We start from the raw sequence: 13,249 nt of genomic DNA on the forward strand, positions 1-13,249 counted from the left end.
AGTGTCTTTTGATAGTTGCTTACATTTGTATATAGATTTTCACGAACACCTTATGTAAAGTGAGGTGGAGAAACAATAATAGATTGCATGTTATTTAGAATATTTTCAACTACATCTTATGTAAAGTGAGGTGCATGGTGAGCTGTGGAAACAACTTTAAATTTCGCGCAAAAAAGGCACTGTGGCTTAGCTGGTCAAGTGCCTGTCTAGTAAACAGGAGATCCTGGGTTGAAATACCAGCAGCGCCTGCTGATTCCTATTTACAGCTTTTGATAGATTTCACATTATTTAGAAGCATTTTCAAGTACACCTTATGTAAAGTGAGGTGCATGTTGAGCTGTAAAAACAACAACAACTTTAAATTTTACCCGAATAAGGTGATGTTGCTTAGCTGGTCAAAGTGCCTGTCTTGTAAACAGGAGATCATGCGTTCATCTCACAGCAGTGCCAGGTGATACCTAATTACAGATTTAGATAGATTGCACATTATTTAGAAGCATTTTCAAGTACACCTTATGTAAAGTGAGGTGCATATTGAGTTGTAAAAACACCTTTAAATGTTGCCCATTGAGGTGCTGTGGCTTAGATGGTCAAAGTGCCTGGCTTCTAAACAAGAGATCCTGGGTTCAAATCCCAGCAGTGTCTTTTGATAGTTGCTTACATTTGTATATAGATTTTCATGTACACCTTATGTAAAGTGAGGTGGAGAAACAATAATAGATTGCATGTTATTTAGAAATATTTTCAACTACATCTTATGTAAAGTGAGGTGCATGGTGAGCTGTGGAAACAACTTTAAATTTCGCGCAAAAAAGGCACTGTGGCTTAGCTGGTCAAAGTGCCTGTCTAGTAAACAGGAGATCCTGGGTTGAAATACCAGCAGCGCCTGCTGATACCTATTTACAGCTTTTGATAGATTTCACATTATTTAGAAGCATTTTCAAGTACACCTTATGTAAAGTGAGGTGCATGTTGAGCTGTAAAAACAACAACAACTTTAAATTTTACCCGAATAAGGTGATGTTGCTTAGCTGGTCAAAGTGCCTGTCTTGTAAACAGGAGATCATGCGTTCATCTCACAGCAGTGCCAGGTGATACCTAATTACAGATTTAGATAGATTGCACATTATTTAGAAGCATTTTCAAGTACACCTTATGTAAAGTGAGGTGCATATTGAGTTGTAAAAACACCTTTAAATGTTGCCCATTAAGGTGCTGTGGCTTAGATGGTCAAAGTGCCTGGCTTCTAAACAAGAGATCCTGGGTTCAAATCCCAGCTGTGTCTTTTGATAGTTGCTTACATTTGTATATAGATTTTCACGTACACCTTATGTAAAGTGAGGTGGAGAAACAATAATAGATTGCATGTTATTTAGAAATATTTTCAACTACATCTTATGTAAAGTGAGATGCATGGTGAGCTTCGGAAACAACTTTAGATTTCGTGCAAAAAAGGCACTGTGGCTTAGCTGGTCAAAGTGCCTATCTAGTAAACAGGAGATCTTGGGTTGAAATCCCAGCAGCGCCTGCTGATAGCTATTTACAGCTTTTGATAGATTGCACATTATTTAGAAGCATTTTCAAGTACACCTTATGTAAAGTGAGGTGCATGTTGAGCTGTAAAAACAACAACAACTTTAAATTTTACCCGAATAAGGTGATGTTGCTTAGCTGGTCAAAGTGCCTGTCTTGTAAACAGGAGATCCTGGGTTCAAATCCCAGCAGTGCCTGCTGATACCAAATTACAGATTTAGATAGATTGCACATTATTTAGAAGCATTTTCAAGTACACCTTATGTAAAGTGAGGTGCATATTGAGTTGTAAAAACACCTTTAAATTTTGCCCATTAAGGTGCTGTGGCTTAGATGGTCAAAGTGCCTGGCTTCTAAACAAGAGATCCTGGGTTCAAATCCCAGCAGTGTCTTTTGATAGTTTCTTACATTTGTATATAGATTTTCACGTACACCTTATGTAAAGTGAGGTGGAGAAACAATAATAGATTGCATGTTATTTAGAAATATTTTCAACTACATCTTATGTAAAGTGAGATGCATGGTGAGCTGTAAAAAACAACTGTAGATTTCGAGCAAAAAAGGCACTGTGGCTTAGCTGGTCAAAGTGCCTGTCTAGTAAACATGAGATCCTGGGTTGAAATACCAGCAGCGCCTGCTGATACCTATTTACAGCTTTTGATAGATTGCACATTATTTAGAAGCATTTTCAAGTACACATTATGTAAAGTGAGGTGCATGTTGAGCTGTAAAAACAACAACAACTTTAAATTTTACCCGAATAAGGTGATGTTGCTTAGCTGGTCAAAGTGCCTGTCTTGTAAACAGGAGATCCTGGGTTCAACTCACAGCAGTGCCAGGTGATACCTAATTACAGATTTGGATAGATTGTAGGTAATTGAGATCCATTTTCACGTACACCTTATGTAAAGTGAGGTGTAGGAACATCTTTAAATATTGCAGCAACAAGGGTGCTTTGGCTTAGCTGGTCAAAGTGCCTGTCTTGTAAACAGGAGATCCTGGGTTCAAATCCCAGCTGTGTCTTTTGATAGTTGCTTACATTTGTATATAGATTTTCACAAACACCTTATGTAAAGTGAGGTGCATATTGAGTTGTAAAAACACCTTTAAATTTTGCCCATTAAGGTGCTGTGGCTTAGATGGTCAAAGTGCCTGGCTTCTAAACAAGAGATCCTGGGTTCAAATCCCAGCAGTGTCTTTTGATAGTTGCTTACATTTGTATATAGATTTTTACGTACACCTTATGTAAAGTGAGATGGAGAAACAATAATAGATTGCATGTTATTTAGAAATATTTTCAACTACATCTTATGTAAAGTGAGGTGCATGGTGAGCTGTGGAAACAACTTTAGATTTCGCGCAAAAAAGGCACTGTGGCTTAGCTGGTCAAAGTGCCTGTCTAGTAAACAGGAGATCCTGGGTTGAAATACCAGCAGCGCCTGCTGATACCTATTTACAGCTTTTGATAGATTGCACATTATTTAGAAGCATTTTCAAGTACACCTTATGTAAAGTGAGGTGCATGTTGAGCTGTAAAAACAACAACAACTTTAAATTTTACCCGAATAAGGTGATGTTGCTTAGCTGGTCAAAGTGCCTGTCTTGTAAACAGGAGATCATGCGTTCAACTCACAGCAGTGCCAGGTGATACCTAATTACAGATTTGGATAGATTGTAGGTTATTGAGATCCATTTTCACGTACACCTTATGTAAAGTGAGGTGCATGTTGAGCTGTAAAAACAACAACAACTTTAAATTTTACCCGAATAAGGTGATGTTGCTTAGCTGGTCAAAGTGCCTGTCTTGTAAACAAGAGATCATGTGTTCAACTCACAGCAGTGCCAGGTGATACCTAATTACAGATTTGGATAGATTGTAGGTTATTGAGATCCATTTTCACGTACACCTTATGTAAAGTGAGCTGTGGAAACAACTTTAGATATTGCACAAAAAAGGCACTGTGGCTTAGCTGGTCAAAGTGCCTGTCTTGTAAACAGGAGATCCTGGGTTCAAATCCCAGCAGTGCCTGCTGATACCAAATTACAGATTTAGATAAATTGCAAATTATTTAGAAGCATTTTCAAGTACACCTTATGTAAAGTGAGGTGCATGTTGAGTTGTAAAACACCTTTAAATTTTGCCCAGTAAGGTGCTGTGGCTTAGATGATCAAAGTGCCTGATTCTAAACAAGAGATCCTGGGTTCAAATCCCAGCAGTGTCTTTTGATAGTTGCTTACATTTGTATACAGATTTTCACGAACACCTTATGTAAAGTGAGGTGGAGAAACAATAATAGATTGCATGTTATTTAGAAATATTTTCAACTACATCTTATGTAAAGTGAGGTGCATGGTGAGCTGTGGAAACAACTTTAAATTTCGCGCAAAAAAGGCACTGTGGCTTAGCTGGTCAAAGTGCCTGTCTAGTAAACAGGAGATCCTGGGTTGAAATACCAGCAGCGCCTGCTGATTCCTATTTACAGCTTTTGATAGATTTCACATTATTTAGAAGCATTTTCAAGTACACCTTATGTAAAGTGAGGTGCATGTTGAGCTGTAAAAACAACAACAACTTTAAATTTTACCCGAATAAGGTGATGTTGCTTAGCTGGTCAAAGTGCCTGTCTTGTAAACAGGAGATCATGCGTTCATCTCACAGCAGTGCCAGGTGATACCTAATTACAGATTTAGATAGATTGCACATTATTTAGAAGCATTTTCAAGTACACCTTATGTAAAGTGAGGTGCATATTGAGTTGTAAAAACACCTTTAAATGTTGCCCATTGAGGTGCTGTGGCTTAGATGGTCAAAGTGCCTGGCTTCTAAACAAGAGATCCTGGGTTCAAATCCCAGCAGTGTCTTTTGATAGTTGCTTACATTTGTATATAGATTTTCATGTACACCTTATGTAAAGTGAGGTGGAGAAACAATAATAGATTGCATGTTATTTAGAAATATTTTCAACTACATCTTATGTAAAGTGAGGTGCATGGTGAGCTGTGGAAACAACTTTAAATTTCGCGCAAAAAAGGCACTGTGGCTTAGCTGGTCAAAGTGCCTGTCTAGTAAACAGGAGATCCTGGGTTGAAATACCAGCAGCGCCTGCTGATACCTATTTACAGCTTTTGATAGATTTCACATTATTTAGAAGCATTTTCAAGTACACCTTATGTAAAGTGAGGTGCATGTTGAGCTGTAAAAACAACAACAACTTTAAATTTTACCCGAATAAGGTGATGTTGCTTAGCTGGTCAAAGTGCCTGTCTTGTAAACAGGAGATCATGCGTTCATCTCACAGCAGTGCCAGGTGATACCTAATTACAGATTTAGATAGATTGCACATTATTTAGAAGCATTTTCAAGTACACCTTATGTAAAGTGAGGTGCATATTGAGTTGTAAAAACACCTTTAAATGTTGCCCATTAAGGTGCTGTGGCTTAGATGGTCAAAGTGCCTGGCTTCTAAACAAGAGATCCTGGGTTCAAATCCCAGCTGTGTCTTTTGATAGTTGCTTACATTTGTATATAGATTTTCACGTACACCTTATGTAAAGTGAGGTGGAGAAAACAATAATAGATTGCATGTTATTTAGAAATATTTTCAACTACATCTTATGTAAAGTGAGATGCATGGTGAGCTTCGGAAACAACTTTAGATTTCGTGCAAAAAAGGCACTGTGGCTTAGCTGGTCAAAGTGCCTATCTAGTAAACAGGAGATCTTGGGTTGAAATCCCAGCAGCGCCTGCTGATAGCTATTTACAGCTTTTGATAGATTGCACATTATTTAGAAGCATTTTCAAGTACACCTTATGTAAAGTGAGGTGCATGTTGAGCTGTAAAAACAACAACAACTTTAAATTTTACCCGAATAAGGTGATGTTGCTTAGCTGGTCAAAGTGCCTGTCTTGTAAACAGGAGATCCTGGGTTCAAATCCCAGCAGTGCCTGCTGATACCAAATTACAGATTTAGATAGATTGCACATTATTTAGAAGCATTTTCAAGTACACCTTATGTAAAGTGAGGTGCATATTGAGTTGTAAAAACACCTTTAAATTTTGCCCATTAAGGTGCTGTGGCTTAGATGGTCAAAGTGCCTGGCTTCTAAACAAGAGATCCTGGGTTCAAATCCCAGCAGTGTCTTTTGATAGTTTCTTACATTTGTATATAGATTTTCACGTACACCTTATGTAAAGTGAGGTGGAGAAACAATAATAGATTGCATGTTATTTAGAAATATTTTCAACTACATCTTATGTAAAGTGAGATGCATGGTGAGCTGTAAAAAACAACTGTAGATTTCGAGCAAAAAAGGCACTGTGGCTTAGCTGGTCAAAGTGCCTGTCTAGTAAACATGAGATCCTGGGTTGAAATACCAGCAGCGCCTGCTGATACCTATTTACAGCTTTTGATAGATTGCACATTATTTAGAAGCATTTTCAAGTACACATTATGTAAAGTGAGGTGCATGTTGAGCTGTAAAAACAACAACAACTTTAAATTTTACCCGAATAAGGTGATGTTGCTTAGCTGGTCAAAGTGCCTGTCTTGTAAACAGGAGATCCTGGGTTCAACTCACAGCAGTGCCAGGTGATACCTAATTACAGATTTGGATAGATTGTAGGTAATTGAGATCCATTTTCACGTACACCTTATGTAAAGTGAGGTGTAGGAACATCTTTAAATATTGCAGCAACAAGGGTGCTTTGGCTTAGCTGGTCAAAGTGCCTGTCTTGTAAACAGGAGATCCTGGGTTCAACTCCCAGCAGTGCCAGGTGATACCTATTTACATATATAGATAGATTGCAGGTTATTTAGAAGCATTTTCACATACACATTATGTAAAGTGAGGTGTAGGTTCAAATCCCAGCAGTGCCCGCTGATACCAAATTACAGATTTAGATAGATTGCACATTATTTAGGAGCATTTTAACGTACACCTTATGTAAAGTGAGGTGTAGAAACAACTTTAGATTTTGCCAAATCAAGGCGCTGTGGTTTACCTGGTCAAGGTGCCTGTCTTGAAAACAGGAGATCTTGGGTTCAAATCCCAGCAGTGCCTGGTGATACCTATTTACATCTGTAGGTAAATTACAGGTTATTTAGAACCATTTTCACGTCCACCTTATGTAAAGTTAGGTGTAGAAACAACTTTAAATATTGAAATTACAAGGCGCTGTGGCTTAGCTGGTCAAAGTGCCTGTCTAGTAAACAGGAGATCCTGGGTTCAAATCCCAGCAGTGCCTGCTGATACCTAGTTATTAGCAGTAGTTATTAGTATATTATTTAGAAACCTTTTCAACTACATCTTAAGTAAAGTGAGGTGCATGGTGAGCTGTTGAAACAACTTTAGATTTCGTGCAAAAAAGGCGCTGTGGTTGTCTAGTAAACATGAGATCCTGGGTTGAAATACCAGCAGCGCCTGCTGATACCTATTTACAGCTTTTGATAGATTGCACATTATTTAGAAGCATTTTCAAGTACACATTATGTAAAGTGAGGTGCATGTTGAGCTGTAAAAACAACAACAACTTTAAATTTTACCCGAATAAGGTGATGTTGCTTAGCTGGTCAAAGTGCCTGTCTTGTAAACAGGAGATCCTGGGTTCAACTCACAGCAGTGCCAGGTGATACCTAATTACAGATTTGGATAGATTGTAGGTAATTGAGATCCATTTTCACGTACACCTTATGTAAAGTGAGGTGTAGGAACATCTTTAAATATTGCAGCAACAAGGGTGCTGTGGCTTAGCTGGTCAAAGTGCCTGTCTTGTAAACAGGAGATCCTGGGTTCAACTCCCAGCAGTGCCAGGTGATACCTATTTACACATATAGATAGATTGCAGGTTATTTAGAAGCATTTTCACATACACCTTATGTAAAGTGAGGTGTAGGTTCAAATCCCAGCAGTGCCCGCTGATACCAAATTACAGATTTAGATAGATTGCACATTATTTAGGAGCATTTTAACGTACACCTTATGTAAAGTGAGGTGTAGAAACAACTTTAGATTTTGCCAAATCAAGGCGCTGTGGGTTACCTGGTCAAGGTGCCTGTCTTGAAAACAGGTGATCTTGGGTTCAAATCCCAGCAGTGCCTGGTGATACCTATTTACATCTGTAGGTAAATTGCAGGTTATTTAGAACCATTTTCACGTCCACCTTATGTAAAGTTAGGTGTAGAAACAACTTTAAATATTGAAATTACAAAGCGCTGTGGCTTAGCTGGTCAAAGTGCCTGTCTAGTAAACAGGAGATCCTGGGTTCAAATCCCAGCAGTGCCTGCTGATACCTAGTTATTAGCAGTAGTTATTAGTATATTATTTAGAAACCTTTTCAACTACATCTTATGTAAAGTGAGGTGCATGGTGAGCTGTTGAAACAACTTTAGATTTCGTGCAAAAAAGGTGCTGTGGTTGTCTAGTAAACAGGCGATCCTGGGTTCAAATCCCAGCAGCGCCTGCTGATACCTATTTACAGCTTTTGCTAGATTGCACATTATTTAGAAGCATTTTCAAGTACACCTTATGTAAAGTGAGGTGCATATTGAGCTGTAAAAACAACAACAACTTTAAATTTTACCCGAATAAGGTGATGTTGCTTAGCTGGTCAAAGTGCCTGTCTTGTAAACAGGAGATTCTGGGTTCAACTCCCAGCAGTGCCAGGTGATACCTATTTACACATATAGATAGATTGCAGGTTATTTAGAAGCATTTTCACATACACCTTATGTAAAGTGAGGTGTAGGTTCAAATCCCAGCAGTGCCCGCTGATACCAAATTACAGATTTAGATAGATTGCACATTATTTAGGAGCATTTTAACGTACACCTTATGTAAAGTGAGGTGTAGAAACAACTTTAGATTTTGCCAAATCAAGGCGCTGTGGGTTACCTGGTCAAGGTGCCTGTCTTGAAAACAGGAGATCTTGGGTTCAAATCCCAGCAGTGCCTGGTGATACCTATTTACATCTGTAGGTAAATTGCAGGTTATTTAGAACCATTTTCACGTCCACCTTATGTAAAGTTAGGTGTAGAAACAACTTTAAATATTGAAATTACAAGGCGCTGTGGCTTAGCTGGTCAAAGTGCCTGTCTAGTAAACAGGAGATCCTGGGTTCAAATCCCAGCAGTGCCTGCTGATACCTAGTTATTAGCAGTAGTTATTAGTATATTTTTTAGAAACCTTTTCAACTACATCTTATGTAAAGTGAGGTGCATGGTGAGCTGTTGAAACAACTTTAGATTTCGTGCAAAAAAGGCGCTGTGGTTGTCTAGTAAACATGAGATCCTGGGTTGAAATACCAGCAGCGCCTGCTGATACCTACTTACAGATTTAGATAGATTGCAGTATATTTAGAAGCATTTTCAAGTACACCTTATGTAAAGTGAGGTGCATATTGAGTTGTAAAAACACCTTTAAATTTTGCCCATTAAGGTGCTGTGGCTTAGATGGTCAAAGTGCCTGGCTTCTAAACAAGAGATCCTGGGTTCAAATCCCAGCAGTGTCTTTTGATAGTTGCTTACATTTGTATATAGATTTTCACGTACACCTTATGTAAAGTGAGATGGAGAAACAATAATAGATTGCATGTTATTTAGAAATATTTTCAACTACATCTTATGTAAAGTGAGGTGCATGGTGAGCTGTGGAAACAACTTTAGATTTCGCGCAAAAAAGGCACTGTGGCTTAGCTGGTCAAAGTGCCTGTCTAGTAAACAGGAGATCCTGGGTTGAAATACCAGCAGCGCCTGCTGATACCTATTTACAGCTTTTGATAGATTGCACATTATTTAGAAGCATTTTCAAGTACACCTTATGTAAAGTGAGGTGCATGTTGAGCTGTAAAAACAACAACAACTTTAAATTTTACCCGAATAAGGTGATGTTGCTTAGCTGGTCAAAGTGCCTGTCTTGTAAACAGGAGATCATGCGTTCAACTCACAGCAGTGCCAGGTGATACCTAATTACAGATTTGGATAGATTGTAGGTTATTGAGATCCATTTTCACGTACACCTTATGTAAAGTGAGGTGCATGTTGAGCTGTAAAAACAACAACAACTTTAAATTTTACCCGAATAAGGTGATGTTGCTTAGCTGGTCAAAGTGCCTGTCTTGTAAACAAGAGATCATGTGTTCAACTCACAGCAGTGCCAGGTGATACCTAATTACAGATTTGGATAGATTGTAGGTTATTGAGATCCATTTTCACGTACACCTTATGTAAAGTGAGCTGTGGAAACAACTTTAGATATTGCACAAAAAAGGCACTGTGGCTTAGCTGGTCAAAGTGCCTGTCTTGTAAACAGGAGATCCTGGGTTCAAATCCCAGCAGTGCCTGCTGATACCAAATTACAGATTTAGATAAATTGCAAATTATTTAGAAGCATTTTCAAGTACACCTTATGTAAAGTGAGGTGCATGTTGAGTTGTAAAACACCTTTAAATTTTGCCCATTAAGGTGCTGTGGCTTAGATGGTCAAAGTGCCTGGCTTCTAAACAAGAGATCCTGGGTTCAAATCCCAGCAGTGTCTTTTGATAGTTGCTTACATTTGTATATAGATTTTCACGAACACCTTATGTAAAGTGAGGTGGAGAAACAATAATAGATTGCATGTTATTTAGAAATATTTTCAACTACATCTTATGTAAAGTGAGGTGCATGGTGAGCTGTGGAAACAACTTTAAATTTCGCGCAAAAAAGGCACTGTGGCTTAGCTGGTCAAAGTGCCTGTCTAGTAAACAGGAGATCCTGGGTTGAAATACCAGCAGCGCCTGCTGATTCCTATTTACAGCTTTTGATAGATTTCACATTATTTAGAAGCATTTTCAAGTACACCTTATGTAAAGTGAGGTGCATGTTGAGCTGTAAAAACAACAACAACTTTAAATTTTACCCGAATAAGGTGATGTTGCTTAGCTGGTCAAAGTGCCTGTCTTGTAAACAGGAGATCATGCGTTCATCTCACAGCAGTGCCAGGTGATACCTAATTACAGATTTAGATAGATTGCACATTATTTAGAAGCATTTTCAAGTACACCTTATGTAAAGTGAGGTGCATATTGAGTTGTAAAAACACCTTTAAATGTTGCCCATTGAGGTGCTGTGGCTTAGATGGTCAAAGTGCCTGGCTTCTAAACAAGAGATCCTGGGTTCAAATCCCAGCAGTGTCTTTTGATAGTTGCTTACATTTGTATATAGATTTTCATGTACACCTTATGTAAAGTGAGGTGGAGAAACAATAATAGATTGCATGTTATTTAGAAATATTTTCAACTACATCTTATGTAAAGTGAGATGCATGGTGAGCTTCGGAAACAACTTTAGATTTCGTGCAAAAAAGGCACTGTGGCTTAGCTGGTCAAATTGCCTATCTAGTAAACAGGAGATCCTGGGTTGAAATCCCAGCAGCGCCTGCTGATAGCTATTTACAGCTTTTGATAGATTGCACATTATTTAGAAGCATTTTCAAGTACACCTTATGTAAAGTGAGGTGCATGTTGAGCTGTAAAAACAACAACAACTTTAAATTTTACCCGAATAAGGTGATGTTGCTTAGCTGGTCAAAGTGCCTGTCTTGTAAACAGGAGATCATGCGTTCAACTCACAGCAGTCCCAGGTGATACCTAATTACAGATTTGGATAGATTGTAGGTTATTGAGATCCATTTTCACGTACACCTTATGTAAAGTGAGGTGCATGTTGAGCTGTAAAAACAACAACAACTTTAAATTTTACCCGAATAAGGTGATGTTGCTTAGCTGGTCAAAGTGCCTGTCTTGTAAACAAGAGATCATGTGTTCAACTCACAGCAGTGCCAGGTGATACCTAATTACAGATTTGGATAGATTGTAGGTTATTGAGATCCATTTTCACGTACACCTTATGTAAAGTGAGCTGTGGAAACAACTTTAGATATTGCACAAAAAAGGCGCTGTGGCTTAGCTGGTCAAAGTGCCTGTCTTGTAAACAGGAGATCCTGGGTTCAAATCCCAGCAGTGCCTGCTGATACAAAATTACATATTTAGATAAATTGCACATTATTTAGAAGCATTTTCAAGTACATCTTATGTAAAGTGAGGTGCATGGTGAGCTGTGGAAACAACTTTAAATTTCGCGCAAAAAAGGCACTGTGGCTTAGCTGGTCAAAGTGCCTGTCTAGTAAACAGGAGATCCTGGGTTGAAATACCAGCAGCGCCTGCTGATACCTATTTACAGCTTTTGATAGATTTCACATTATTTAGAAGCATTTTCAAGTACACCTTATGTAAAGTGAGGTGCATGTTGAGCTGTAAAAACAACAACAACTTTAAATTTTACCCGAATAAGGTGATGTTGCTTAGCTGGTCAAAGTGCCTGTCTTGTAAACAGGAGATCATGCGTTCATCTCACAGCAGTGCCAGGTGATACCTAATTACAGATTTAGATAGATTGCACATTATTTAGAAGCATTTTCAAGTACACCTTATGTAAAGTGAGGTGCATATTGAGTTGTAAAAACACCTTTAAATGTTGCCCATTAAGGTGCTGTGGCTTAGATGGTCAAAGTGCCTGGCTTCTAAACAAGAGATCCTGGGTTCAAATCCCAGCAGTGTCTTTTGATAGTTGCTTACATTTGTATATAGATTTTCATGTACACCTTATGTAAAGTGAGGTGGAGAAACAATAATAGATTGCATGTTATTTAGAAATATTTTCAACTACATCTTATGTAAAGTGAGATGCATGGTGAGCTTCGGAAACAACTTTAGATTTCGTGCAAAAAAGGCACTGTGGCTTAGCTGGTCAAAGTGCCTATCTAGTAAACAGGAGATCCTGGGTTGAAATCCCAGCAGCGCCTGCTGATAGCTATTTACAGCTTTTGATAGATTGCACATTATTTAGAAGCATTTTCAAGTACACCTTATGTAAAGTGAGGTGCATGTTGAGCTGTAAAAACAACAACAACTTTAAATTTTACCCGAATAAGGTGATGTTGCTTAGCTGGTCAAAGTGCCTGTCTTGTAAACAGGAGATCATGCGTTCAACTCACAGCAGTGCCAGGTGATACCTAATTACAGATTTGGATAGATTGTAGGTTATTGAGATCCATTTTCACGTACACCTTATGTAAAGTGAGGTGTAGGAACATCTTTAAATATTGCAGCAACAACTGCGCTGTGGCTTAGCTGGTCAAAGTGCCTGTCTTGTAAACAGGAGATCCTGGGTTCAACTCCCAGCAGTGCCAGGTGATACCTATTTACACATATAGATAGATTGCAGGTTATTTAGCAGTGCCCGCTGATACCAAATTACAGATTTAGATAGATTGCACATTATTTAGGAGCATTTTAACGTACACCTTATGTAAAGTGAGGTGTAGAAACAACTTTAGATTTTGCCAAATCAAGGCGCTGTGGGTTAGCTGGTCAAGGTGCCTGTCTTCAAAACAGGAGATCTTGGGTTCAAATCCCAGCAGTGCCTGGTGATACCTATTTACATCTGTAGGTAAATTGCAGGTTATTTAGAACCATTTTCACGTCCACCTTATGTAAAGTTAGGTGTAGAAACAACTTTAAGTATTGAAATTACAAGGCGCTGTGGCTTAGCTGGTCAAAGTGCCTGTCTAGTAAACAGGAGATCCTGGGTTCAAATCCCAGCAGTGCCTGCTGATACCTAGTTATTAGCAGTAGTTATTAGTATATTATTTAGAAACCTTTTCAACTACATCTTATGT

General features: G+C 38.5%; 7 non-coding genes across 7 annotated transcripts; all 7 read left to right on the forward strand.

The window, feature by feature from the left end:
- The first annotated feature begins 3,488 nt into the window (after nucleotides 1–3,488).
- On the forward strand, nucleotides 3,489–3,562 carry trnat-ugu (transfer RNA threonine (anticodon UGU)). The gene has a single exon. It is a non-coding gene; the product is annotated as a tRNA-Thr (tRNA).
- A 3,143-nt stretch (nucleotides 3,563–6,705) lies between these two features.
- Nucleotides 6,706–6,779, forward strand: trnat-agu (transfer RNA threonine (anticodon AGU)). Its single transcript has one exon. It is a non-coding gene; the product is annotated as a tRNA-Thr (tRNA).
- A 491-nt stretch (nucleotides 6,780–7,270) lies between these two features.
- trnat-ugu (transfer RNA threonine (anticodon UGU)) lies at nucleotides 7,271–7,344 on the forward strand. The gene has a single exon. It is a non-coding gene; the product is annotated as a tRNA-Thr (tRNA).
- Nucleotides 7,345–8,594: 1,250 nt separating this feature from the next.
- On the forward strand, nucleotides 8,595–8,668 carry trnat-agu (transfer RNA threonine (anticodon AGU)). The gene has a single exon. It is a non-coding gene; the product is annotated as a tRNA-Thr (tRNA).
- Nucleotides 8,669–9,798: 1,130 nt separating this feature from the next.
- trnat-ugu (transfer RNA threonine (anticodon UGU)) lies at nucleotides 9,799–9,872 on the forward strand. Its single transcript has one exon. It is a non-coding gene; the product is annotated as a tRNA-Thr (tRNA).
- Nucleotides 9,873–11,463: 1,591 nt separating this feature from the next.
- trnat-ugu (transfer RNA threonine (anticodon UGU)) lies at nucleotides 11,464–11,537 on the forward strand. The gene has a single exon. It is a non-coding gene; the product is annotated as a tRNA-Thr (tRNA).
- Nucleotides 11,538–13,106: 1,569 nt separating this feature from the next.
- On the forward strand, nucleotides 13,107–13,180 carry trnat-agu (transfer RNA threonine (anticodon AGU)). Its single transcript has one exon. It is a non-coding gene; the product is annotated as a tRNA-Thr (tRNA).
- The last annotated feature ends 69 nt before the right edge of the window (nucleotides 13,181–13,249 follow it).

This window comes from Betta splendens, chromosome 9, assembly GCF_900634795.4.
Source record: "Betta splendens chromosome 9, fBetSpl5.4, whole genome shotgun sequence".
Taxonomy (NCBI): domain Eukaryota; kingdom Metazoa; phylum Chordata; class Actinopteri; order Anabantiformes; family Osphronemidae; genus Betta; species Betta splendens.